Below are 27,878 nucleotides of genomic sequence, written 5' to 3' on the forward strand. Positions count from 1 at the left end.
GTTTCACTTCTTTGATCTTCTGTGTTTAACTCCTAGCCTAGAGGGTTTGCCTTGCCATATAATTGTCTAACTCCAGGCATAGTAGGTATGTCTTGTCATAGAAGTGTTACATATTGTGTTATTTCTGCTAAATATCTGAGCTGTTGGTGGCTAACATTGACCTGCAATCAACTAGATTTATAAGCTAAATTAAACACACTTTTTTTCTGCACTTTTTTCATATACTCCTGAATTTTATTTTTTTTCACTGAATATTAATTGAATTGAATATTGTGGTCTCTCTGTGTCTCTACAGGGAGCTTGTTAAAAATGTAGGCCGTGGTAGTAGATGGGGGTAGTTTCACTTCTTCAATATTCTCTGTTTAACTACAAACCCAGGGTGTGTGTCTTGCCATATCAGGGTTACATCTTGTGTTATTCCTGCTAAATATATGAGCTGTTGGTGACTAAGATTTACCTGCAATCAACTGGACATATAAGCTTAATTAAGTACACTTTTATCTGCATTTTTTCATGCAGTACTGAATTTTATTTATTTTTTCACGGAATATTAATTGAATTGAATAGTGTTGTCTCTCTACAGGGAGCTTGTTAAAAGTGTAGGCAGTGGTAGTAGTTGGGGGTAGTTTCACTTCTTTGATATTCTGTGTTTAACTCCTAGGCCAGGGCGTTTGTCTTGTCACATATGTGTTACATCTTATGCTGTTTTTGCTAAACATCTGAGCTATTGGTAGCTAAGATTTTCTTGCAATCAACTGGATGTATAATCTAAATAAAGTACACTTTCTTCATATACTCCTGCATTTTATTTTTTTTTCACTGAATATTAATTGAATTGAATATTATCTCTCTGTGTCTCTACAGGGAGCTTGTTAGAAGTGTACCCAGTGGTAACAGTAGGGATAGTTTAACTTCTTTGATATTTTGTGTTTACCTCTTAGAGTAGGGGGTTTGTCTTGCCATATAAGTGTTACATCTTGTGTTATTCCTGCCAAATATCGGAAGTGTTGGTGGCTAAGATTTATCTGCAATCAACTGGATGTATAAGCTAAATAAGTACAATTTTATCTGCACTTTTTTCATATAGTACTGCATTTTATTTTATTTTTTTCAGGGAATATTAATTCAACTGAATATTGTACTCTCTCTGTGTCTCTACAGGGAGCTTGCTAGAAGTGTAGGCAGTGGTAGGAGTGGGGGGGTAGTTTCACTTCTTTGACATTCTGTGTTTAACTCCTAGCCTAGAGGGGTTTTCTTGCCATAAAAGTATTACATCTTGTGTAATTTCTGCTAAATATCTGAGCTGTTGGTGGCTAAGATTTACCTTTAATCAACTGGACGTATAAACTAAATGAATACACTTTTATTTCCACTTTTTTCATATAGTACTGCATTTCATTTATTTTTTCACTGAATATTAATTGAATTAAATATTGCGGTCTCTCTGTGTCTCTACAGGGACCTCTTTAGAAGTGTAGCCAGTGGAAGGAGTGGGGGGGGGGGGGTAGTTTCACTTCTTTGACATTCTGTGTTTAACTTTTAGCCTAGAGGGGTTTTCTTGCCATATAAGTGTTACATTTTGTATAATTTCTGCTAAATATCTGAGCTGTTGGTGGCTAAGATTTACCTTCAATCAACTGGATGTATAAACTAAATTAAGTACACTTTTATCTCCACTTTTTTTCATATAGTACTGCATTTCATTTATTTTTTCACTGAATATTAATTGAATTGAATATTGTGCTCTCTCTGTGTCTCTACGGGGAGCTTGTTAGAAGTGTAGGCAGTGGTAGCAGTGGTGGGTAGTTTCACTTCTTTGATATTCTGTGTTTAACTCCTAGCCACGGCGGTTTGTTCTGCCATATAAGTGTTACATATTGTGTTATTTCTACTAAATAACTGAGCTGTTGGTGGCTAAGATTTACCTGCAATCAACTGAACATATAAGCTAATTTAACTACAGTTTTATCTGCACTTTTTCATATATTGCTGCATTTTATTTATTTTTTCACTGAATATTAATTGAATTAAATATTGTGGTCTCTCTGTGCCTCTACATGGAGCCTGTTAGAAGTGTAGCCTGTGGTAGGAGTGGGGGGCAGTTTCACTTCTTTGATATTCTGTGTTTAATTCCTAGCCTAGGGCATTTGTCATGACATATAAATGTTACATCTTGTGTTATTCCTGCTATATATCCGAGCTGTTGGAAACTAAGATTTACCTGCAATCAACTGGATGTATAAGCTTAATTCAGTACACATTTATCTGCACTTTTTCACATAGTGCTGCATTTTATTTATTTTTTTCATTGAATATGAATATTGTGGTCTCTCTGTGTCTCTACAGGGAACTTGTTAGAAGTGTAGGCTGTAGTACTAGATGGGGGTAGTTTTACTTATTCGATATTCTGTGTCTAACTCCTAACCTAGGGGGTGTGTCTTGCCATATCAGGGTTACATCTTGTGGTATTTCTGCTAAATATCTGAGCTGTTGGTGACTAAGATTTAACTGCAATCAACTGGACGTATAAGCTAAATTAAGTACAGTTTTATCTGCACTTTTTTCATATAGTAATGCATTGTATTCATTTTTTACAGAATATTAATTGAATTGAATATTGTGGTCTCTCTGTGTCTCTACTAGGAGCTTGTTACAAGTGTAGCCAGTGGTACCAGTGGGGGTAGTTTCACTTCTTTGATATTCTGTGTTTAACTCCTAGCCTAGGGGGTTTGACTTGCCATATAAGTGTTATATCTTGTGTTATTTCTGCTAAATATCTGAGCTGTTGGTTGCTAAGATTTACCTGCAATCAACTGGATGTATAAGCTAAATAAAGTACACTTTTATCTGCACTTTCTTTATATACTCCTGTATTTTATTTAATTTTTTTCATTGAATATTAATTGAATTGAATATTGTGGTCTCTCTGTGTCTCTACAGGGAGCTTGCTAGAAGTGTAGCCAGTGGTAAGAGTGGGGGGGGGGGTCGTTTCACTTCTTTGACATTCTGTGTTTAACTCCTAGCCTAAAGGGGTTTTCTTGCCATATAAGTGTGACATCTTGTGCAATTTCTGCTAAATATCTGAGCTTTTGGTGGCTAAGATTTACCTTCAATCAACTGGATGTATAAGCTAAATTAAGTACACTTTTATCTCCACTTTTTTCATATAGTACTGCATTTCATTTCTTTTTTCACTGTATATTAATTGACTTGAATACTGTGGTCTCTCTGTGTTTCTACAGGGAGTTTGTTAGAAGTGCAGGCAGTGGTAGTAATTGGGGGTAGTTTCACTTCTTTGATATTCTGTGTTTAACTCCTAGGCTAGGGGGCTTGTCTTGCCATATAAGTGTTACATCTTGTGTTATTTCTGCTAAATATCTGAGCTGTTGGTGGCTAAGATTCACCTGCAATCAACTGAATGTATAAGCTAAATTAAGTACACTTTTATCTCCACTTTTTCCCTTATACTACTGCATTTTATTTTTTTCACTGAATATTAATAGAATTAAATATTGTTTGCTCTCTGTCTCTCTACAGAGAGCTTGTTAGAAGTGCAACCAGTGGTAGCAGTGGGGGATAGTTTCTCTTGTTTGATATTCTGTGCTTAACTCCTAGTCTGGAGGGTTTGTCTTCCATATACGTGTTGCATCTTGTGTTTTTTCTGTTAAATATCTGAGTTGGTGGCTAAAATGTACCTGCAATCAGCTGGACATATACTGTGGTCTCTCTGTGTCTCTACAGGGTGCTTGGTAGAAGTGTAGGCAGTGGTAGTAGATGGGGGTAGTTTCACGTCTTTGATATTCTGTGTTTAACTCCTAGGCTAGGGGGCTTGTCTTGCCATATAAGTGTTACATCTTGTGTTATTTCTGCTAAATATCTGAGCTGTTGGTGGCTAAGATTCACCTGCAATCAACTGAATGTATAAGCTAAATTAAGTACACTTTTATCTCCACTTTTTCCCTTATACTACTGCATTTTATTTTTTTTCACTGAATATTAATAGAATTAAATATTGTTTGCTCTCTGTCTCTCTACAGAGAGCTTGTTAGAAGTGCAACCAGTGGTAGCAGTGGGGGGTAGTTTCTCTTGTTTGATATTCTGTGCTTAACTCCTAGTCTGGAGGGTTTGTCTTCCATATACGTGTTGCGTCTTGTGTTTTTTCTGTTAAATATCTGAGTTGGTGGCTAAAATGTACCTGCAATCAGCTGGACATATACTGTGGTCTCTCTGTGTCTCTACAGGGTGCTTGGTAGAAGTGTAGGCAGTGGTAGTAGATGGGGGTAGTTTCACGTCTTTGATATTCTGTGTTTAACTCCTAACCTAGTGCGTGTGTCTTGCCATGTCAGGGTCACATCATCTTGTGTTATTTCTGATAAATATCTGAGCTGCTGATGACTAAGAGTTACCTGCAATCAACTGGACATATACGCTAAATTAAGTACACTTTTGTCTGCACCTTTTTCATATAATAATGCATTGTATTTATTTTTCACAGAATATTAATTGAATTGAATATTGTGGTCTCTCTGTATCTCTACTGGGAGCTTGTTAGAAGTGTAGCCAGTGGTACAAGTAGGGGTAGTTTCACTTCTTTGATATTCTGTATTTAACTCCTAGCCTAGGGGGTTTGTCTTGCCATATCAGTGTTATATCTTGTGTTATTTCTGCTAAATATCTCAGCTGTTTGTCGCTAAGATTTACTTGCAATCAACTGGATGTATAAGCTAAATTAAGTACACCTTTATCTTATATGTGTGTGAATGAGAGGGAGGATAGAAGAATGGTGAGGATGCAAGGAGTAGAGGTGGCGAAAGTGGATGAGTTTAAATACTTGGGGTCAATAGTTCACAGTAATGGTGAGGATTGGAAGAGAGGTGAATAAGAGAGTACAGGCAGTATGGAGTGGGTGGAGAAGAGTGTCAGGAGTGATTTGTGACAGACGAGTACCTGTAAGAGTGAAAGTGAAGGTCTACAAGAGGATAGTGAGACCAGCTATGTTATATGGTTTGGAGACAGTGGCATTGACAAAAAGGCAGGAGTTTGAGCTGGATGTGGCAGAGGTAAAGATGTTAAGATTTGCACTGGGTGTGACAAGGGTGGACAGGATTAGGAATAAGTATATTAGAGGGTCAGCCCAGGTTGGACGGTTTGAAGACAAAGCCAGAGAGGCAAGATTATGTTGGTTTGGACATGTGCTGAGGAGGGATGCTGAGTATATTGGGAAAAAGATGCGAAAGATGAAGCTACCAGGTAACAGGAAAAGAGGAAGGTCTAAGATAAGGTTTATGGATGTGGTGAGAGAGGACATGCAGGTAGTTGGTGTGACAGAGCAAGATGCAGAGGACAGGAAAAAATGGAAACAGGTGATCCGCTATGGCGACCCCTAACAGAAACAGCCGAAAGAAGATAATGATGATGATATCTGCTTTTTTCATATAGTACTGTGTTTTATTTATTTTATTTTCACTGAATATTAATTGAATTGAATACTGTTGTCTCTCTGTGTTTCTACAGGGAGCTTGTTAGAAGTATATGCAGTGGCAGCACTGGGGTAAGTAGTTTCATTTTTTTGATATTCTGGGTTTAACTCCTAGTCTAGAGGTTTGTCTTGCCATATAAAAGTGTTACATCTTGTGTAATTTCTGCTAAATATCTGAGCTGTTGGTGGCTAAGATTTACTTGCAATCAAGTGGATGTATAAGGTAAATTAAGTACACTTTTATCTGCACTTTTTCATACAGTACTGTATTTTATATATTGTTTTCACTGAATATTAATTGAATTGAATATTGTAATCTCTCTGTGTCTCTACAGGGTACTTCTTAGAAGTGTAGCCAGTGGTAGCAGTGGGGTGTAGTTTCACTTCTTTGATATTCTATGTTTAACTCTTAGCCTAGGGGGTTTGTCTTGCCGTATGAGTGTTACATCTTGTATTATTTCTGCTAAATGTCTGAGATGTTGGTGGCTAAGATTTACTTGCAATCAGCTAGGTGTATAAGCTAAATTAAGTACGCTTTTACCTGCACTTTTTTTATATAGTACTGCATTTTGTTTACTTTTTTCTCTCTGAATATTAATTGAACTGAATATTTTGGTCTCTCTGTGTCTCTATAGGGAGCTTGTTGGAAGTATAGCCAGTGGTAGCAGTGGGGTGTAGTTGCACTTCTTTGATATTCTGTGTTTAACTCTTAGCCTAGGGGCTTTGTCTTGCCATATAAGTGTTACATCTTGTATTATTCCTGCTAAATATCTGAGCTGCTGTTGGCTAAGATTTACCTAAAATCAACTGGATGTGTAAGTTATATTAAGTACACATTTATCTGCACTTTCTTCAAATAGATCTGCATTTTATTTTTTTCACTGAATATTAATTGAATTTAATATTGTGGTCTTTCAGTGTCACTACAGGGAGCTTATTAGAAGTGCAGGCAGTGGCAGCAGTGGGGGGGGGGGGTAGTTTCACTTCTTTGATATTCTGTGTTTAACTCCTAGCCTCGGGGATATGTCCTGCCATGTAGTTGTTACAGCTTGTGTTATTTCTACTAAATATCTGAGCTGTTGGTGGCTAAGATTCACCTGCAATCAACTGGACATATAAGCTAAATTAAGTACACTTTTATCTGCACTTTTTTCCTATAGTACTGCATGTTGTTTATTTTTTTCACTCTTTATTAATTGAATTGTATATTGTGGTCTCTCAGTGTCTCTATAAGGAGCTTGTTAAAAGTATAGCCAGTGGTAGCAGTGTAGGGTAGTTTCACTTCTTTCATATTCTGTGTTTAACTCCTAGCCTAGTTAAATTATGTTGTTGTGGCATCTTTCGGCTTTTCCCGGTTAGGGGTCACCACAGCAGAACTCCGGTCCGCTAATGATTGGCCGTAGATTTTTACGTACCGAGTTGCCAGCTCTGACGCACAACCTTCAATGAAGGTACGCCCATTCACGCATGTCTCCACACAGAAGATGCTTTATCTGAGAATCGAACAGGACGTCTTACTGTCAGGTGACAACGCTACCACAGCATCACCACCATGCAACCGCAGCACCACCACCGCAGTTATAAGTTAAATTATGTACACTTTTATATTCACATTTTTCAGATAGTTCTAGATTTCATTTATTTTCTTCACTGAATATTAATTGAATTGAATATTGTGGTCTCTCTGTGTCTCTACCAGGAACTTGTTAGAAGTGTAGCCAGGGTAGCAGTGAGGGTAGCTTCACGTTTTTGATATCCTGTGATTAACTCCTAGCCCAGGGGGTTTGTCTAGCCATATAAGTGTTACATCTTGTGTTATTTCTGCGAAATATCTGAGCTGTTGGTGGCTAAGATTTACCTGCAATCAACTGGAAGTATAAGCTAAATTAAGTACACTTTTATCTTCACATTTTTCATATACTACTGCATTTTATATTATTTTCATTGAATATTAATTGCATTGAATATTGTGGTCTCTCTGTGTCTCTACAGGGAGCTTGTTAGAACTATAGGCAGTGGTAGCACTGGGGGGTAGTTTCATTTCTTTGATATTCTGTGTTTAACTCCTTGCCTAGGGGGTTTGTCTTGCCATACAAAAGTTTTGCTCTACAGGGAGCTTGTTAGAGGTGTAGCCAGTGGTAGCAGTGTGGGGTATTTTCATTTGCCATATAAGTGTTACATCTTGCGTTATTTCTGCTAAATATCTGAGCTGTTGTTGGCTAAGATTTACCTGCAATCAACTAGGCATATAAGCTAAATTAAGTACACTTATATCTGCACTTTTTTCCTATAATACTGTATTTTGTTTATTTTTTTAACTCAATATTGATTGAATTGTATATTGTGGTCTCTCAGTGTCTCTATAGGGAGCTTGTTAGAAGTATAGCCAGTGGTAGCAGTGTGGGGTAGTTTCACTTCTTTCATATTCTGTGTTTAACTCTTTGCCTAGGGGGATTGTCTTACTATATAAGTATTACATCTTGTGTTACTTCTGCTAAATATCTGAGCTGTTGGTGGCTAAGATTTACCTACAATCATCTGGAGGTATAAGTTAAATTAAGTACACTTTTATCGGGTCTATATTAGGAGAATGAAAACCTGACTGAGCGAATCCCAGTTGAGCGACACAAAAAGAGCGAAAACCGCTAATATCGCAAGAATGAATGGAGATCGCCATAGAGAATTCATCCCTTTACTTTAATGTAGTGCGATCTTGGAGTTGGCATATTTAAGTAGGGGGGTGTGGGGGGCACAGCCCCCCATGTGGGGGGTGCAGGGGGTCTTGCCCCCTGCATAAAACACTTAGTGAGAATTTACGTGTTTACCTGTTTAGTTTCTCTGGTTCGATAATAGTGGTTTTTGCTCTTTCTGTGTCGCTCAACTAGCATTCGTCAGTCGGGTTTTTGTTCTAATATAGACCCCTTTTAAACGCACTTTTTCATACAGTACTGCATTTTATATATTTTTTTCACTAAATATTAATTGAATTGAATATTGTCGTCTCTCTGTGTCTCTACAGGGTACTTCTTAGAAGTGTAGCCAGTGGTAGCAGTGGGGGGTAGTTTCACTTCTTTGATATTCTATGTTTAACTCCTAGCCTAGGGGGTTTGTCTTGCCGTATGAGTGTTACATCTTGTATTATTTCTGCTAAATGTCTGAAGTGTTGGTGGCTAAGATTTCTTGCAATCAACTAGGTGTATAAGCTAAATTAAGTACACTTTTACCTGCACTTTTTTCATATAGTGCTGCATTTTGTTTATTTTTTTTCTCTAAATATTAATTGAACTGAATATTTTGGTCTCTCTGTGTCTCTATAGGGAGCTTGTTGGAAGTATAGCCAGTGGTAGCAGTGGGGTGTAGTTTCACTTCTTTGATATTCTGTGTTTAACTCTTAGCCTAGGGGCTTTGTCTTGACATATAACTGTTATATCTTGTATTATTTCTGCTAAATATCTGAGCTGTTGGTGGCTTTTACTTAAAATCAACTGGGCATATAAGTTATATTAAGTACACATTTATCTGCACTTTTTTCATATAGAACTGCATTTTATTTATTTTTTTCACTGAATATTTATTGAATTGAATATTGTGGTCTCTCGGTGTCACTACAGGGAGCTTATTAGAAGTGTAGCCCGTGGTAGCAGTGGGGGATAGTTTCACTTCTTTGATATTCTGTGTTTAACTCCTAGCCTAGGGGGTTTGTCTTGCCATGTAATTGTTACATCTTGTGTTATTTCTGCTAAATATCTGAGGTGTTGGTGGCTAAGACTTACCTGCTATCAACTGTACGTATCAGATAAATTAAGTTCACTTAACTGGGAAAACTACTCGTGTACCAACACCTTTGCCCAACGGTTCATGGAATTCATAAATTCCAATGCCCTGGATCAACTAATCCATAATCCCACCAGGGGCTCCAATATCCTAGACCTGGTCATTACCAACATGGGAAATCGATGCTCCACACCTATGGTCACCCCCTCGTTGGTCAGGTCTGACCATAAGCTAATCACCCTTAACATCCACATCACACCCCCACCCCCCAATAAGGAAACCTCCATAAAAAGCTTCTCCAAAACCAACTTCATGTTACTTGAGTCAGAAGTGACAAACTTCACGACACCCATGCAAACAGGAACCGAAAGTTCGACTGCTGAATCCTACACTAAGGCACTGTATGAGCACATCCACTAATGCATGAATCTTTCCTCCAAAAAAAGGAAGCCAATCTGCTGGCTCCCTGCTATAAACAAACATAACAACAAAAGGAAGAAACTGTTGCAGAAGAGAGGAAAATCCCAGGATGCAAAACACTCCCTTACCAGCCTCTGTAAGAAACTGAGATCCCTCATAAAATCCTCCAAAGCTAGTTATGAAAATAAAATTGCCAAAGATTCCAAAGACAACCACAAGGCATTCTATACCTATGTCAAGAATCTAAATGGCAATGCTCAGATCTGCTCTGAGCTACAACAGAATGGCATTAAATATACTGATCCCAAGGATATTGCCAATATCCTGGCAGATTAAATCAGTGCCAACTTCATTCCCCTCTCACCCCCTAAACGGCCCATCTCAATACCGGAATATTGCCAAATTCCAGTAATACTGGCCACACAGGTAAAAAACACACTCTCCAAAGCTAAGGATACAGCATCCATGGGACCGGCTGTGTACTACATGAACTACAAAATGAACTGACACCTTACCTAAGTGTCATGTTTAATCATAGCCTCACCTCAGGCTTTGTGCCCACTGAGTGGTGTACAGCTACAGTTATCTCACTCCACAAGGGGGGATCCACCTTGGATCCCGGGAACTACTGCCCCATCAGTCTGATGAGCCTGATCTGCAAGGCCATGGAACATATTATCATGGAACTTATAAACAAAGACATTGGCAGCCTTCAAACACTGGACCCCATCCAGTTTGGGTTCATGAAGGGCCAATCTTGTCTCCTGAACCTGATTGACTTGTTCAAATTAGTCTCCAGAGGTCCACACAGCCTATCTGGACCTCGCCAAGGCCTTTAACCCCATCCCACACTCTGGAATCATAGATAGACTTACTAAGCTGGGCATTAATCCCTATGTCACTCGATGGGTTGCCAACTGGCTTACTGACAGAACCCACACTGTAAAAGTAGCCGACTCCAAATCCAGCTCCAGACAAGTGACAAGTGGAGTACCTCAGGGTTCATTCCTGGGACCGCTCTTGTTTGACATCTACTTCTCTGAAGTACAGGCCAACACTAAGGGACTCTGGCTAACAAAGTTTGCAGATGACTGCAAACTGGGAGCCATTATTGAATCCCCAAATGATGTGGATACTTTACAGAAGGGCTTTACAGAAAGAGATGCTTGGTGCCAGAGCCATGGGCTCAAGCTCAATGCCAAGAAATGTATAGTTATCCCCTTTGGGAAAAAAACATGTACCTGTGAATTACCACATAGGTGGCAGTACACTAAACACCAAAAGTGTGATAAGAGACTTAGGGACACAGGTGGACAGTGGTCTCACCTTCAATAACCACATCACAACAGTCAGGAAATCCTTCTATGTGGCACACCTCTTCACTAAGGGCTTTTCATCCAGAAACAAAGAAGGTCATTGTCCCACTGTACTCATCCCTTATTAGGCCCATTATAGAATACAACACCCCATTTGGTATGTACCTCTCAAGACATCTGCAACAACTGGAAAGGCCACAGAAATTCATCACTAAAAGAATCACAGGCCTAAAGCAAATGCCCTATGCTGACTGCCTTAAAAAACTCCAGCTATACTCTGTTACATATCATCTATTCAGAGGCAAACTCTGCTTAACATACAAGGCCATGTCAAACCCAGAGGTGTTGGACATGCTACACTTAAAAAAATCCCAATCCCTTAGAGCCACACATTCCAGGGATCAAAAACCTTGTCATCACACTAAACAAAACATGCTGGAGGGATAGGATCCTGACCCAGAGACTCCCCATTCTTTGGAATAGACTGCCCATACATGTCAAGCAGAGCGCCTCTTTGGCCTTCTTCAAAAGGAACCTTGACGATTGGATGGGAGAAAGGAAACTCTCCCCGGGGATCATGGCAGTTGCCCTGCTAGACAGGGGTCCAAGGAAGTAAATAGTATGAGAAGAAATAGCTAGGGAATTGTTATGGCTAGGCTTGTAAAGGCCCTAGGGCCGATAGCCTAGTACCAACCTATGAACCTAATCTGCACTATTTTCATATAGCACTGCATTTTATTTATTTGTTCACCAAATATTAATTGAATTGAATATTGTGGTCTCTCTGTGTCTCTACAGCAAGCTAATTAAAAGTGTAGCCAGTGGTACCAGTGGGGGATAGTTTCATTTCTTTGATCTTCTGTAGTCAACTCCTAGCCTGGGGGGTTTGTCGTGCCATAAAAAAGTGTTACATCTTGTATAATTTCTGCTAAATATCTGAGCTGTTGGTGGCTAAGATTTACCTGCAATCAAGTGAATGTATAATCTAAATTAAGTACACTTGTATCTACACTTTTGTCATATAGTACTGCATTTTATTTATTTTTTCACTGACTATTAATTTAATTGAATATTGTGATCTCTCTGTGTCTCTACAGAGAGCTCGTTAGAAGTGTAGCCAGTGGTAGGAGTTGGGGGTAGTTTCACCTCTTTGATATTCTGTGTTTAACTCCTAGCCTAGATGAGTTTTCTTGCCATATAAGTATTACATCTTGTGTAATTTCTGCTAAATATCTGAGCGGTTGGTGGCTAAGATTTACCTGCAATCAACTGGATGTATAAGCTAAAATAAGTACACTTTTAGCTCTGCTTTTTTTCATATAGTACTGCATTTCATTTATTTTTTTCACTGAATATTAATTGAATTAAATATTGTGGTCTATCCGTCTCTCTACAGGGAGCTTGTTAGAAGCGTAGTCAGTGGTAGCAGTGGGGGGTAGTTTCACTTCTTTGATATTCTATGTTTAACTCCTAGCCTGGAGGGTTTGTCTTGCCATATAAGTGTTACATCTTGCGTTTTTTCTGCTAAATGTCTGAGATGTTGGAGGCTAAAATTTACCTGCAATACTCTGGACGTATAACCTAAATTAAGTACACTTTTATCTGCACGTTTTCCATAAACTACTGCATTTTATTTATTTTCTTCACTGAATATTAATTGAACTGAATATTGTGGTCTCTCTGTGTCGCTACATGGAGCTTGTTAGAAGTGCAGCCAGAGGTAGCAGTCGGGGGTCGTTTCACTTATTTGATATTCTGTGTTTAACTCCTAGCCTAGGAGGTTTGTCTTGCCATATAAGTGTTATGTCTTCTGTTTTTTCTGCTAAATATCTGAGCTATTGGTGGCTAAGATTTACCTGCAATCAACTGGACATATAAGCTAAATTAAGTACACTTTTATCTGCACTTTTTTCATATAGTCCTGTATTTTATTTATTTTGTTCACTGAATATTAATTGAATTGAATACTGTGGTCTCTTTGTGTCTCTACAGCGAGCTTGTTAGAAGTGTAGCCAGTGGTAGTAGTGCGGGGTAGTTTCACTTCTTTGATATTCCGTGTTTAACTCCTAGCCTAGGATGTTTGTCTTGCCATATACAAGTGTTACATCTTGGGTTAATTCTGCTAAAATCTGAGCTGTTGGTTGCTAAATTGTACCTGCAATCAACTGGACATATAACCTAAATTAAGTACACTTTTATCCACACTTTTTTCATATACTACTGAATTTTATTTATTTTTTCACTGAATGTTAATTGAACTGAATATTGTGGTCTCTCTGTGTCTCTACATGGAGCTTGTTAAAAGTGCAGCCAGTGGTAGTAGTCGGGCAAGTTTTACTTCTTTGAAATTTGTGTTTAACTCCAAGCCTATGGGGATTGTCTTGCCATATAAGTGTTACATCTTGTGTTGTTTCTGATAAATAACTGAGCTGTTGGTAGTTAAGATTTACCTGTAATCAACTAGGCATAGAAGCTAAATTAAGTCACTTTTATCTGCACTTCTTTCATATAGTACTGCATTTTGGTTATTGTTTTCACTGAATATTAACTGAATTGAATATTGTGGTCTCTTTGTGTCTCTATAGGGAGCTTGTTAGAAGTATAGCCAGTGGTACCAGTGGGGGGGGGGTAGTTTCACTTCTTTGATATTCTGTGTTTAACTCCTAGCCTAGGGGGTTTATCTTGCCATATAAGTGCTACATCTTCTCTTATTTCTGCTAAATATCTGAACTGTTGGCTAAGATTTACCTACAATCAACTGAATGTATAAGTTAAATTAAGTACACTTTTATTTACACTTTTTTTCAAATAGTACTGCCTTTTATTTTTTTCACTGAATATTAATTGAATTGAATATTGTGGTCCCTCTGTGTCTCTACAGGGAGTTTGTTAGAAGTGTAGCCAATGGTAGCAGTGGGAGGGGGTGTGAGTTCGCTTATCTGATATTCTATGTTTAACTCCTAGCCTAGGGGGTTTATCTTGCAATAAAAGTGTTACATATTGTGTTATTTCTCCTAAATATCTGAGTTGTTGGTATCTGAGATTTACCTGCAATCAAGTGGATGTATAATGTAAATTAAGTACACGTTTATCTACACTTTTTTCATACAGTACAGCATTTTTATTTTTTTCAATGAATATTAACTGAATTGAATATTGTGGTCTCTCTGTGTCTCTACAGGGAGCTTGTTAGCAGTGTAGCCAGTTACCCTCCTAGCCTAGGGGGGGTTGTCTTGCCATAAAAGTGTTACATCTTGTGTTATTTCTGCTAAATATCTGAGCTGTTGGTGACTAAGATTTACCTGCAAGCAACTGAATGTATAGGCTAAATTAAGTACACTTTTCTCTGCACTTTTTTTCATATAGTGCTGCATTTTGAATATTAATTGAATTGAATATTGTGGTCTCTGTGCCTCTACAAAGAGCTTGTTAGAAGTACAGCCAGTGGTAGCAGTGCAGGGGGTAGTTTCACTTCTCTTGATATTCTGTGATTAACTCCAAGCCTAGGGGTTTTGTCTTGCTATATAAGTGTTACTTCTTGTGTTATTTCTTCTAAATATCTGAGCTGTTGGTGGCTAAAATTAAACTGCAATCAACTGGATGTATAAGCTAAATTAAGTACACTTTTATCTGCACTTCTTCATATAGTACTGCATTTTATTTTTTTTCATTGATTATTAATTGAATTGAATGTGTCTCTAAAAGTAGTTTGTTAGAAGTGTCGCCAGAGATAGCAGTGGGGGGGGGGGTAGATTGACTTATTTGATATTCTGTGTTTAACTCCTAGCCTAGGGGGTTTGTCTTGCCATATATGTGTTACATCTTGTGTTATTTCTGCTAAATATTTGAGCTGTTGGTGGTTAAGATTTACCTGCAATCAACTGGACATATAAGCTAAATTAAGTACACTTTTACCTGCACTTTTTTCATATACTACTGTATTTTATTTATTTTTTTCAGAAAATAGTAATTGAATTGAATATTGTGGTCTCCCTGTGTCTCTACAGGGAGCTTGTTAGAAGTGCTGCCAGTGGTAGCAGTGGGGGGTAGTTTCACTTCTTTGATATCCTGTGTTTAACTCCTAGCCAAGTGGGTTTGTTTTGGCATATAAGTGTTACATCTTGTGTTATTTCTGCTAAATAAATAAATAAATAAAATATCTGAGCAGTTGGTGGCTAAGATCCACCTGCAATCAACTGGATGTATAAGCTAAATTAACTTTTATCTGCAATTTTTGCATACAGTGCTGAATTTTATTTTTTTTCACTGAATATTAATTTAATTGAGTAGTGTGGTCTCTCTGTTTCTGCACAGGGAGCTTGTTAGAAGTGTAGCCAGTGGTAGCAGTGGGCAGTAGGTTCACTTCTTTGATATTCTGTGTTTAACTCCTAGCCTAGGGGGCATGTCTTGCCATATAAGTGTTACATCTTCTGTTATTTCTGCTAAATATCTGAGCTGTTGGTGGGTAAGATTTACCTGCAATAGAATGGATATATAAGCCAAATGAAGTACACTTCTATCTGCATTTTTTCATATAGTGCTGTATTTTATTATTTTTTTTCACTAAATATTTATTGAATTGAATATTGTGGTCTCTCTGTGCCTCTACAGGGAGCTTGTTAGAAGTGTTGCCAGTGGAAGCAGTGGGGATTACTTTCACTTCTTTGATATTTTGGGTTTAACTACTAGACTAGGTGGTTTGTCTTGCTATAAAGGTTTTACATCTTCTGTTATTTCTGCTAAATATCTGAGCTGTTGGTGGCTAAGATGTACCTGCAAACTGGACATATAACCTAAATTAAGTACACATTTATCTGCATTTTTTCATGTAGTACAGTATTTTATTTATTTTGTTCACTGAATATTAATTGAATTGAATAATGTGAGCTTGTTAGAAGTGTAGCCAGTGGTAGCAGTGGGGGTTAGTTTCACTTCTTTGATATTCTGTGTTTAACTCCTAGCCTACAGGGTTGTCTTGGTATATAAGTGTTACATCTTGTGTTATTTCTGCTAAATATCTGAGCTGTTGGTGGCTAAGATTTACCTGCAATCAACTGAATGTATAAGCTAAATTAAGGACATTTTATCTGTACATTTTTCATATATTACTGAATTTTATTTATTTTTTTCACTGAATATTAATTGATTTGAATATTCTGGTCTTGCTATGTATTTACATGGAGCTTGTTAGAAGTGTAGCCAGTGGTAGCAGTGGGGGTTAGTTTCCCTTCTGTGACATTCTGGGTTTACCTCCTAGCCTAGGGGGGTTGTCTTGTCTTAAAAGTGTTACATCTTGTGTTATTTCTGCTAATTATCTGAGCTGTTGGTGGCTAAGATTTACCTGCAATCAACTGAATGTATAAGCTAAATTAAGTACACTTTTATCTGCATTTTTTTCATATACTACTGCATTTTATTTATTTATTTCACTGAATATTAACTGAATTGAATATTCTGGCATTTCTGTGTCTCTACATGGATCTTGTAAGTAGTGCATCCAGTGGTAGCATGGGGGGGTAGTTTCACTTCTTTGATATTCTGTGTTTAACCCCTAGTCTGGGGGGAGGTTGTCTTGCCATATGTGTTACATTTTTTGTTATTTCTTCTAAATATCTGAGCTGTAGGTGGCTAAGAATTACCTGAAATCAACTGGACATATAACCTAAATTAAGTGCACTTTTATCTGCACTTGTTAATATAGTACTGCATTTTCTTTATTTCTTCACTGAATATTAATTTAATTAAATATTGTGGTCTCTCTGTGTCTCTACATGGAGCTTATTAGAAGTGTAGCCACTGGTAGCAGTGGGGGTTAGTTTCACTTCTTTGATATTCTGTGTTTAACTCCTAGCCTAGGGGGTTTGTCTTACCATATAAAAGTGTTACATTTTGTGTTATTTCTGCTAAATATCTGAGCTGTTGGTGGCTAAGATTTCCCTGCCATCAACTGGACATATCAGGTAAATTAAGTGCACCTTTATCTGCACTTTTTTCATATAGTACTGCATTTATTTTATTTATTTATTTATTTTATTTGCAGTTTGTTTTCCTGGATACTCCATTAGGCTTCAAGGAGCCCACTTTTAATAGAGTCATGGGGAGAAAAGCTCCAGAGAAACAGAAATACATAGTACAGAAAGAGCACAAATCCATAATATACATTTCAATTAAATGCTAAATACATATTTTGTATAGTACAATCCCATATTGCAAAATTCAAATAGATGTCACATAATACAGAAATAAATTATTTTCATTAGGAAAATTATATCAGGTTGATTTTTTTGTTTGTTTTTTTTTTAGGGAATTACAATGAGGTAAGGATGTAAGATTTTATGTTTTTCAATAAATATTAATTGAATTAAATAGTGTGGTCTCTCTGTTTCTGCACAGGGAGCGTGTTAGAAGTGTAGCCAGTGGTAGCAGTGTGGGGTAGGTTCACTTCTTTGATACTCTGTGTTTAAGTCCTCGCCTAGGGGGTTTGTCTTGTCATATAAGTGTTACATTTTGTGTTATTTCTGCTAAATATCTCAGCTGTTGGTTGGTAAGCTTTACCTGCAATAGAAGGGACATATAAGCCAAATTAAGTAAACTTTTATCTGCACTTTTTTCCCTATACTACTGCAGTTTATTTTTTTTCACTTAATATTAATTGAACTGAATATTGTGGTCTCTGTGTATCTACAGGGAGCTTGTTAGAAGTGCAGCCAGTGGTAGCAGTGGGGGGTAGTTTCACTTCTTTGATGTTCTGTGTTTAACTTCTAGCCTAGGGAGTTTGTCTTGCCATATAAGTGTTATATCTTGTGTTATTTCTTTTAAATATCTGAGCTGCTGGTGGCCAATACTAACCTGAAATCAACTGGACATATAAGCTAAATTAAGTAAATTTTATCTGCACTTTTTTCATATAGTACTGTATTTTATTTATTTGTTTCACTAAATATTAATTGAATTGAATATTGTGGTCTCGCTGTGTCTCTGCAGGGAGCTTGTTATAAGTATTGCCAGTGATAGCAGTGGGGATTAATTTCACTTCTTTGATATTTTATGTTTAACTCCTAGCCTAGGGGGGTTGTTTTGGCATATAAGTGTTACATCTTGTTTTATTTCTGCTTAATATCTGAGCTGTTGGTGGCTGAGATTTACCTGCAATCAACCAGACGTATAAGCTAAATTAAAGACACTTTTATCTGCATGTTTTTCATATAGTACTGTATTTTATTTATTTTTTTCACTGCATATTAATTGAATTGAATATTGTGGTCTTGCTGTGCCTTTACAGGGAGCTTGTTAGAAGTGTAGCCAGTGGTAGCAGTGAGGGTTAATTTCACTTCTTTGATATTCTGAGTTTACCTCCTAGCCTAGGGGGTTTGTCTTGACATATAAGTGTTACATCTTGTGTTATTTCTGCTAAATACGTGAGCTGTCGGTGGCTAAGATTTACCTGTAATCAGCTGGATGTATAAGCTAAATTAAGTACATTTTTTTTGCAGTTTTTTTATATACTACTGCATTTTCTTTATTTTTATCACTGAATATTAATTAAATTGCATATTGTGGTCTCTCTGTGTCTCAAGAGAGAGCTTGTTAGAAGTATAGCCAGTGGTAGCAGTGGGGGATAGTTTCACTTCTTTAATATTCTGTGTTTAACTGCTAGCCAACGGGGTTTGTCTTGCCATATAAAAGTGTTACAACTTGTGTTATTTCTGCTAAATATCTGAGCTGTTGGTAGCTAAGATTTACCTGCAATCAACTGGACGTATAAGCTAAATTAAGTGCACTTTTATCTGCACTTTTTTCATAAGGTATTGCATTTTATTTATTTTTTGATTGAATATTTATTTATTATTTATTTATTGACATTTGTTAACTGGGTTTGTCCAATTGGGCTTGTGGCCCATTTTCAGTGTAGACCCGAGGAGAAAAGCTCCAGTAATACATTTTAAAACAAGTACAATTTTAAACAATATTGATATAATAGCAGTTATAGCAAAATGATTCACATATGTTGGGTTACATACATAAAGTTAAAGTTGCATTAAAAAGAAGCTGCTGCAGCTGCTGTGTCTTTCGGCTTTTCCCGGTTAGGGGTCGCCACAGCTGAACTCCAGTCCGCTAATGATTGGTAGTTGATTTTTACATGCCGAGTTACCAGCCCTGATGCACAACCTTCAACGAAGGTATGCCCATTCACTCATGTCTCCATGCAGAAGACGCTCTAGCTGAGTATCGAACCGGACAGCGTCTTACTGTGAGGCGACAACGCTACCGCAGCACCACCACCGCATTAAAAAGAAGCTAAGTAACAATTTTACATTGATATAGCTCAATAGGTCAACAATAAACATTTTTTGTTTGTATAAAATTGTGCAAATGCATAGTAGACACATTGGAAAGAGAGGTGTAAGGAGGTACTAAGTATGGTCCTTTTGAGGGTACATAAAGGGAAGGAAGACTAGGTAGGGTCATGGCAAGGGCAGGATCTGGAATTGAGAAAATAAGCTTTTAGTTCGTTTTTAAAGTGTGAGTTGTGGGAGATTGAATGTAAGTCAAGGGGAAGTTTGTGCCAAGCATGGGCAAGAGAGTGTTTTTAGAGTAGTTTGCCTACTGACCTTTTTGGGTGGTAGACATCAAGTAATTGTTGGTTAGAAGTACGGAGGGTCCGGGATGGGATGAAGATGGAGACTAAGGAAGATAGAGATGGATTGAAGGAGGGTTTATAAAGAATAGAGTGTAGCATATGAAATTGATAAGATAGCAGAAACTGGGGAAGTTCAAGCCATTGAAGAGAGTTTAAAGAAATGCCGTGGTGTGAGTTGTATGGGGAGTTAGTAATGAATCTGGCTATTTTATGGTAAGTCTGTTGCAGTTTGTTTAGAGTGGAGGCCTGAATATTGGTAAGAATTGGGGCGGTGTATAAGAGGGAGGGGAGGAGGAGTGCCTGGCCCAGGGTAAGTCTAGATTCAGGGGTTAGGAATTTTTTGTTCCGATATAGCAGACCTAGTTTCTGTTTTTTTTTTATACATTGGAGTATGTGTAGGTTGAACTTGAGTTCGTCATCGATAATGACCCCTAGGAGTTTTGTGTGGGTGTCAGGTTGGATGTTTGTATTTTTAGAAGATGTAATAAAAAAGGAGGTTTTGTGATGAGAAAGAGAATGGGGAGGAAAAGTAGGAGTTTGGTCTTTTTGGGATTTAGGATCAATAGGTTGTGAGAGAGCCATTGTTCAGTGGATAGTAGGGCCTGTTGGGTCAGGGAGTGTAGTTCAGGAATGTTATTTGAGATGGATATAAGTGTGGAGTCGTCGGCATACTGAATAAGGGAGGATTATTTGCATGAGGTGTAAAGATCATTGGTAAAGATGTTAAACAAAAGGGGTCCCAAGATGGAGCCTTGGGGAACACCAGTGGAGATGGGAAGGAAAGGTGAGGAGGATGAGAGCCATTTGACAGATTGTTCCCTAACAGATAGGTAACTATTAAACCAGGCAAGTGTGGAGGGGGATAGGTGGAGATTTGCAAGTTTGGATAGTAGTAGAGGATGAGAGACAGTATCGAAGGCTTTGGAGAGATCTAGGAAGAGACAGGAAATGAGTTTAGTGTTGTCTAGGGCCTCTGCAATGATATGAATGAAGGAGAGGACAGCAGTGGTGGTGCTGTGGTGAGAACGAAATCCATGTTGGGTAGGGGTAAGTAAGTGGTGTGTGAGGAGGTGATTGAGAAGCTGTGAGTGAATACATTTTTCTAATATCTTGGAGAGGGGGGACAGAATGGCAATGGGTCAGTAGTTTGAGGGGTCAGTGGAGTTTCCACCTTTATGAAGAGGGATAGTGAAGAAAGATTTTCAAAGGGTGGGGACAGTTGATTCCAGAATAGATCAATTAATTAGCATAGATACAGGATAGGCAATTGAGTCAGCAGCAAGTTTGAGGAATGTAGGAGATAGATTATCAGTGGAAGGAGAGCAAGGTTTTAGCTTGAGTAGTAGAGATTTGATGTAAGTAATGGGAACTGGCTCAAAAGAAAACAAAGTTGTGTTAGTGGGACTTGGAGAGGTGGGTGTCGAAGTAGAGTTTGGCTTAGAGGTTACCAGATTTTGGATGGAAGAGATAAAGTGTTTATTATGGAGGGTAGCTGTTTCATGAGAGGAAGAGTTAGGGTATGGGGAGGGATTAGAGGGCTTTCCAGGATATAGGATGTTGTTGAGAGTTGATCAAAATTTTCCAGGATTGGATTTGTTGTTAAGATGCGCAGAGCTATAGTATAACTTCTTGTCATTAGTTGTATGTTTTTTTGCAAGGTTCCTCAGTTGCCTGTATTTTTGAAGCAAAGCTGGTTGTTTAGTTTTAGTCCAGGTTTTCCAAGCATGGTCTCTTTGTTTCATAAGGGACCTAGTCTCTTTGGAGAGCCAGGGAGCATGGTTTGATTTTACTCTGATCTTCCTAGAGGGAGCTAAGGAGTTTAGAGTATTCATGAAGATGCTATTGAAAGTGCTTACAGCATCGTTTAGGGGGAGGTGTTTTAGGATGGACCAATCTATGTTGTGGAGAATGGAGTTAAATTGGGATGAATTGAAAGTCAATAGTTTTCAACAGTCTTTGATAAGGTGGGGTTTAGGAATATGGGAGTAGTGTCTTAAGATGGTGGTAGGGAGATGATCACTGAGGGAGTCAGGTAAGGTGGTGGCATTGTGGTATTGGTGGGAGGAATTGATAAGGATAGAGTCTATGATGGAGCTGGAAGTGGAATTTTTATGGAAGCGAGTGGGAGATGTTATAAGTCGGTGGAAGCCGTGTAGGTGGATACTGAGCTGGGGGGAGTCAGTTGTGAGTTTGGACCAATCAATGTTGACATCACCAAGGATAAGTGTCTCATATGGTATGTTTTGGGAGAACCAGGATAGGATGTTTTCAAGAATGGGCAGATTGTTACCAGAAGGAAGGTAGATAGAGGCAATTGCAAGTTTTTTGTGGGGATTCAGATGGCAGTTAAGTATGATGATTTCAGCTGGGAGGAAGTCAGAAATTGGGGAAGGGTATGGTGAGAGGTTAAGAATGTTTGAGTAGAGGATGGCCACGCCACCACCTTTTTTTACAGGTCTATCAGATCGGAAGATATTATAACCTGGTGGGAGTATTTCACTATTTGAGATTTGTGGCTTGACCAGGTTTCAGATAGGGAGAGAATGTGAGGGGTATTGAGAGCTATCCATGAGTGCAGCTCAGTGACTTTATTTGCTAGACTCTGAATATTCAATGAGTAAATAGTTAAGTATTTGGATGGAGATGATTATTGTGACTGAGGTTGATGACTGTTAGAGGAGTAAGATGGAGGCAGTGTAGAGGTAGTTTTGGGGAGAGAAGAGGGGCCAGGGTTGGGATGGATATCTTCAGAACAAAGTAAGTTTTTAGTGAGGAGAGAGTGCGTAGTAGATGCTAGATGGAGTTTGTATAGTTTTGACTTAGCTTTGTGGGAAGGTTTAAAAACCTGTATTATGGGTAGTTTATACAGACTTGAGGTAGAAGTAGTAAAGAGATTAGGGGAGATAGTAAAAGATGAAGTAGTTGGATATATGTTGTATGAGTCAGAAGTTGGTGAACATAGGAGTGGGTCAGAGAGATTGGAGTGGTAAGAGGAGGAGATAGAGAGAATAAGGAGTAGTGTAGAAGATGTTAGAAAATAATACATGTTGGAATAAAATATGGTCAGATCGAGTAGGTAGAGAGACAGTGGTATAGCGGAAGTGGTGTTGACAAGATTGGCAGATTAGTAAGGTGGTTGTGGCAATAGGCAGGAAGTGGAATTGTAGTGGTTAGTGGGACAGGAAGGGGAGGGATAGTTAGGTATAAAGGTAATTGTAATGTGGTGGGTGGGAATGGGGGTAGGGTAGGGGAGCAAAGTGAGCCCGAGCATAGCGAGGGCGAACGGAGCGGGGCTAGCACCCTGGTCAAGATGTAGTCATAGAAACAATCAGAAAAAGATAGTGAAAAACTAGCTTGAGAGACAAGGATATAAAGTTTCTAAAGGTATAGTCACCAGAAATAAAATAAAAAAGAAATAAAATATGAGCAGAAGTAAGCTTACAAAAGGACACTGGCCTCAAGCTACACAAGTAGATTTACTTGAAGCAAACCCAGTACTGTATGGTTAAAATAAGCTACAATAGAGATGGGGCTTTGGAGGGGGAGAGAGAGAGGTATTACTAGCAGCTAAAGGCAGGGCAAAACATAAAAAAAAAACATTAATATGTAAGAGTCTGAAGACAGTAAAATAGGGCAGGTGCACTAGGAAAGGCAATGAATTCAGGGAAGGGTAAAGTTCAGAATAGGAGAATATACACAAAAACAGTATGAGGATAATGGGTAACCAAAGAGAAAGGATAGGAGCTGCTGGTGCCTGTTTTTCCTGGTGACTAGCAAAAAAAAAAACACTGTAAATTCTTGTGCTTTTAAAGTCTAGCATTAATTAAAAGATTAGCTTATGTAGTAGTTATTTACTGGGACACATACTTCAGTTGTATTATTTTAAGCTTAAAATGGTGGCTTCTGGACAGATAGTTAGAGTTGCAGGGTATCTATTAAGGTCCTCAAACTTGTGTTGCCTGTACTGTGGCCAGGAGAAAACTGCAGGGAAAAATCCACTAGGGTTCAGTGGTATTATTTTAAGCTTAAAATGGTGGCTTCCGGACAGATAGTTAGAGTTGCAGGGTATCTGTTAAGGTCCTCAAACCTGTGTTGCCTGTACTGTGGGCAGGAGAAATCCACGGGGGAAAATCCACTTGGGTTCAGTGGTATTATTTTAAGCTTAAAATGGTGGCTTCTGGACAGATAGTTAGAGTTGCAGGGTATCTGTTAAGGTCCTAAAACCGGTGTTGCCTGTACTGTGGCCAGGAGAAAACCGCAGGGAAAAATCCACTAGGGTTCAGCGGTATTATTTTAATCTTAAAATGGTGGCTTCCAGACAGATAGAGTTGCAGGGTATCTGTTAAGGTCCTCAAACCTGTGTTGCCTGTACTGTGGCCATGAGAAAACTGCAGGGAAAAATCCACTTGGGTTCAGTGGTATTATTTTAAGCTTAAAATGGTGGCTTCCGGACAGATAGTTAGAGTTGCAGGGTATCTGTTAAGGTCCTCAAACCTGTGTTGCCTGTACTGTGGCCACGAGAACACCACAGGGAAAAATCCACTAGGGTTCAGTGGTATTATTTTAAGCTTAAAATGGTGGCTTCCAGACAGATAGAGTTGCAGGATATCTGTTAAGGTCCTCAAACCTGTGTTGCCTGTACTGTGACAAGGAGAAAACCACAGGGAAAAATCCACTAGGGCTTACACAGAGCATCAGATGCTCAGCAGCATGAAGGGGAAAGAAGGTTTCAATATTAATTGAATTGAATATTGTGATCTCTATGTGTCTCTACAGGGAGCTTGTTAGAAGTGTAGCCAGTGCTGGCAGAGGGGGTTAGTTTCACTTGTTTGATATTCTGTGTTTAACTCTTAGCATAGGGGGTTTGTTTTGCCACAAAATTATTACATCTTCTGCTATTTCTGCTAAATATCTGAGCTGTTGGCTAAGATTTACCTGCAATCAACTGGACGTATCACTTAAATTAAGCACACTTTTATCTGCACCTTTTTCATATAGTGCTACATTTTATTTATTTTTTTCACTGAATATTAATTGAATTGAATATTGTGGCCTCTTTTTGTCTCTACAGGGAGCTGGTTAGAACTTCAGCCAGTGGTAACTGTGCAGGGTTCTTTCACTTCTTTGATATTCTGTGCTTAACTCCTAGCTTAGGGGGTTGTCTTGCTTTATCACTGTTACATCTTGTGTTATTTCTTCTAAATATCTGAGCTGTTGGTGGCTAAGATTAACCTGCAATCAACTGGACGTATAAGTTAAATTAAGTAAACTTTTATCTGCACATTTTTCATCTACTAATGCATTTTATTTATTTTTCACAGAAAATTAATTGAATTGAATATTGTGGTTTCTCTGTGTCTCTATTATGAGCTTGTTAGAAGTATAGCCAGTGGTAGCAGTGGGGGGGGGGTAGGTTCACTTCTTTGATATTCTGTGTTTAACTCCTAGCCTAGGGGGTTTGTCTTACCATATAAAGGTGTAACATCTTGTGTTATTTCTGATAAATATCTGAGCTGTTGGTAGCTAAGATTTCCCTGCCATCAACTGGACATATCAGGTAAATTAAGTACACCTTTATTTGCACTTTTTTCATATAGTACTGCATTTATTTTATTTATTTATTTTTTTATTTTATTTACAGTTTGTTTTCCATGATACTCAATTAGACTTAATGGAGCCCTGGGGAGAAAAGCTCCAGAGAAATACAAGTACATAGTACAGAAAGAGCACAAATCCATAATATACATTTCAATTAAATGCTAAATACATATTTTGCATAGTACAATCCCATATTGCGAAATTCAAATAGATGTCAAATAATACATAACTAAATTATTTTCATTAGGAAAATTATATCAGGTTAATTTTTTTGTTTGTTTTTTTAGGGAATTACAATGAAGTAAGGATGTAAGATTTTATGTTTTTCACTGAATATTAATTGAATTGAATAGTGTGGTCTCTCTGTTTCTGCACAGGGAGCTTATTAGAAGTGTAGCCAGTGGTAGCAGTGTGGGGTAGGTTCACTTCTTTGATATTCTGTGTTTAAGTCCTAGCCTAGGGGGGTTTTCTTGCCATATAAGTGTTACATCTTGTGATATTTCTGCTAAATATCTCAGCTATTGGTTAGTACGATTTACCTGCAATAGAAGGGACATATAAGCTAAATTAAGTACACTTTTATCTGCACTTTTTTCATATACTACTGCAGTTTATTTATTTTGTTTCACTTAATATTAATTGAACTGAATATTGTGGTCTCTCTATCTCTCTACAGGGAGCTTGTTAGAAGTGCAGCCAGTGCTAGCAGTGGGGGTTAGTTTCTTGTTTGATATTCTGTGTTTAACTCTTAGCATAGGGGGTTTGTTTTGCCACAAAATTATTACATCTTCTGCTATTTCTGCTAAATATCTGAGCTGTTGGTGACTAAGATTTACCTGCAATCAACTGGACGTATCACTTAAATTAAACACACTTTTATCTGCACCTTTTTCATATAGTGCTGCATTTTATTTATTTTTTTCATTGAATATTAATTGAATTGAATACTGTCGCCTCTTTTTGTCTCTACAGGGAGCTGGTTAGAAGTCCAGCCAGTGGTAGCAGTGCAAGGTTGTTTCACTTCTTTGATATTCCGTGCTTAACTCCTAGCCTAGGGGGGTTGTCTTGCTTTATAAGTGTTACATCTTGTGTTATTTCTTCTAAATATATGAGCTGTTGGTGGCTAAGATTAACCTGCAATGAACTGGACGTATAAGCTAAATTAAGTACACTTTTATCTGCACTTTTTTCATATACTAATGCATTTTATTTATTTTTCACATAATATTAATTGAATTGAATATTGTGGTCTCTCTGTGTCTCTACTAGGAGCTTGTTAGAAGTATAGCCAGTGGTAGCAGTGTGGGGGGGGGGCAGGTTCACTTCTTTGATATTCTCTGTTTACTTCCTAGCCTAGGGGGTTTGTCTTGCCATATAAGTGTTACATCTTGCGTTATTTCCACTAAATATCTGAGCTGTTGGTGGCTAAGATTCACGTGCAATCCACTGGACGTATAAGCTAAATTAAGTACACTTTTATCTTCTCTTTTTTCATATAGTACTGCATTTTATTTTTTTCACTGAATATTAATTGAATTGAATATTGTGGTATCTCTGTGTTTCTACAGGGAGCTTGTTAAAAGTGTAGCCAGTGGTAGCAGTGGGGGGTAGTTTCACTTCTTTGATATTCTGTGTTTAACTCCTAGCCTAGGGGGTTGTCTTGGCATATATGTGTTATATCTTGTGCTATTTCTGCTAAATATCTGAGGTGTTGGTAGCTAAGATTTACCTGTAATCAACTGTACATATAAGTTATATTAAGTACACTTTTATCTGCACTTTTTTAATATAGTGTTGCATTTTATTTTTTCACTGAATATGAATTGATTTGAATATTGTGGTCGCTCTGTGTCTCTACAGTGAGCTTGTTAGAAGTGTAGCCAGTGGTAGCAGTGGGGGGGGGGGTAATTTCACTTCTTTGATATTCTGTGTTTAACTCCTAGCCTAGGGGGCTTGTCTTGGCATATATGTGTTATATCTTGTGCTATTTCTGCTAAATATCTGAGGTGTTGGTGGCTAAGATTTACCTGCAATCAACTGTACATATAAGTTAAATTAAGTACACTTTTATCTGCACTTTTTCAATATAGTGATGCATTTTATTTTTTCACTGAATATGAATTGATTTGAATATTGTGGTCTCTCTGTGTCTCTACAGCGAGCTTGTTAGAAGTATAGCCAGTTGTAGCAGTGGGCGGGTAGGTTCACTTCTTTGATATTCTGTGTTTACTTCCTAGCCTAGGGGTTTGTCTTGCCATATAAGTGTTACATCTTGTGTTATTTCCGCTAAATATCTGAGCTGTTGGTGGCTAAGATTCATGTACAATCCACTGGACGTATAAGCTAAATTAAGTACACTTTTATCTTCTTTTTTTTCATATAGTACTGTGTTTTATTTATTTTGATTAACTCCTAGCCCAGGGGGTTTGTCTAGCCATATAAGTGTTACATCTTGTGTTATTTCTGCGAAATATCTGAGCTGTTGGTGGCTAAGATTTACCTGCAATCAACTGGAAGTATAAGCTAAATTAAGTACAATTTTATCTTCACATTTTTCATATACTACTGCATTTTATATTATTTTCATTGAATATTAATTGCATTGAATATTGTGGTCTCTCTGTGTCTCTACAGGGAGCTTGTTAGAACT

The sequence above is a fragment of the Protopterus annectens genome, chromosome 8.part0 (assembly GCF_019279795.1).
Source record: "Protopterus annectens isolate FY-2018-M chromosome 8.part0, PAN1.0, whole genome shotgun sequence".
NCBI classification, from domain to species: Eukaryota; Metazoa; Chordata; order Ceratodontiformes; family Protopteridae; genus Protopterus; species Protopterus annectens.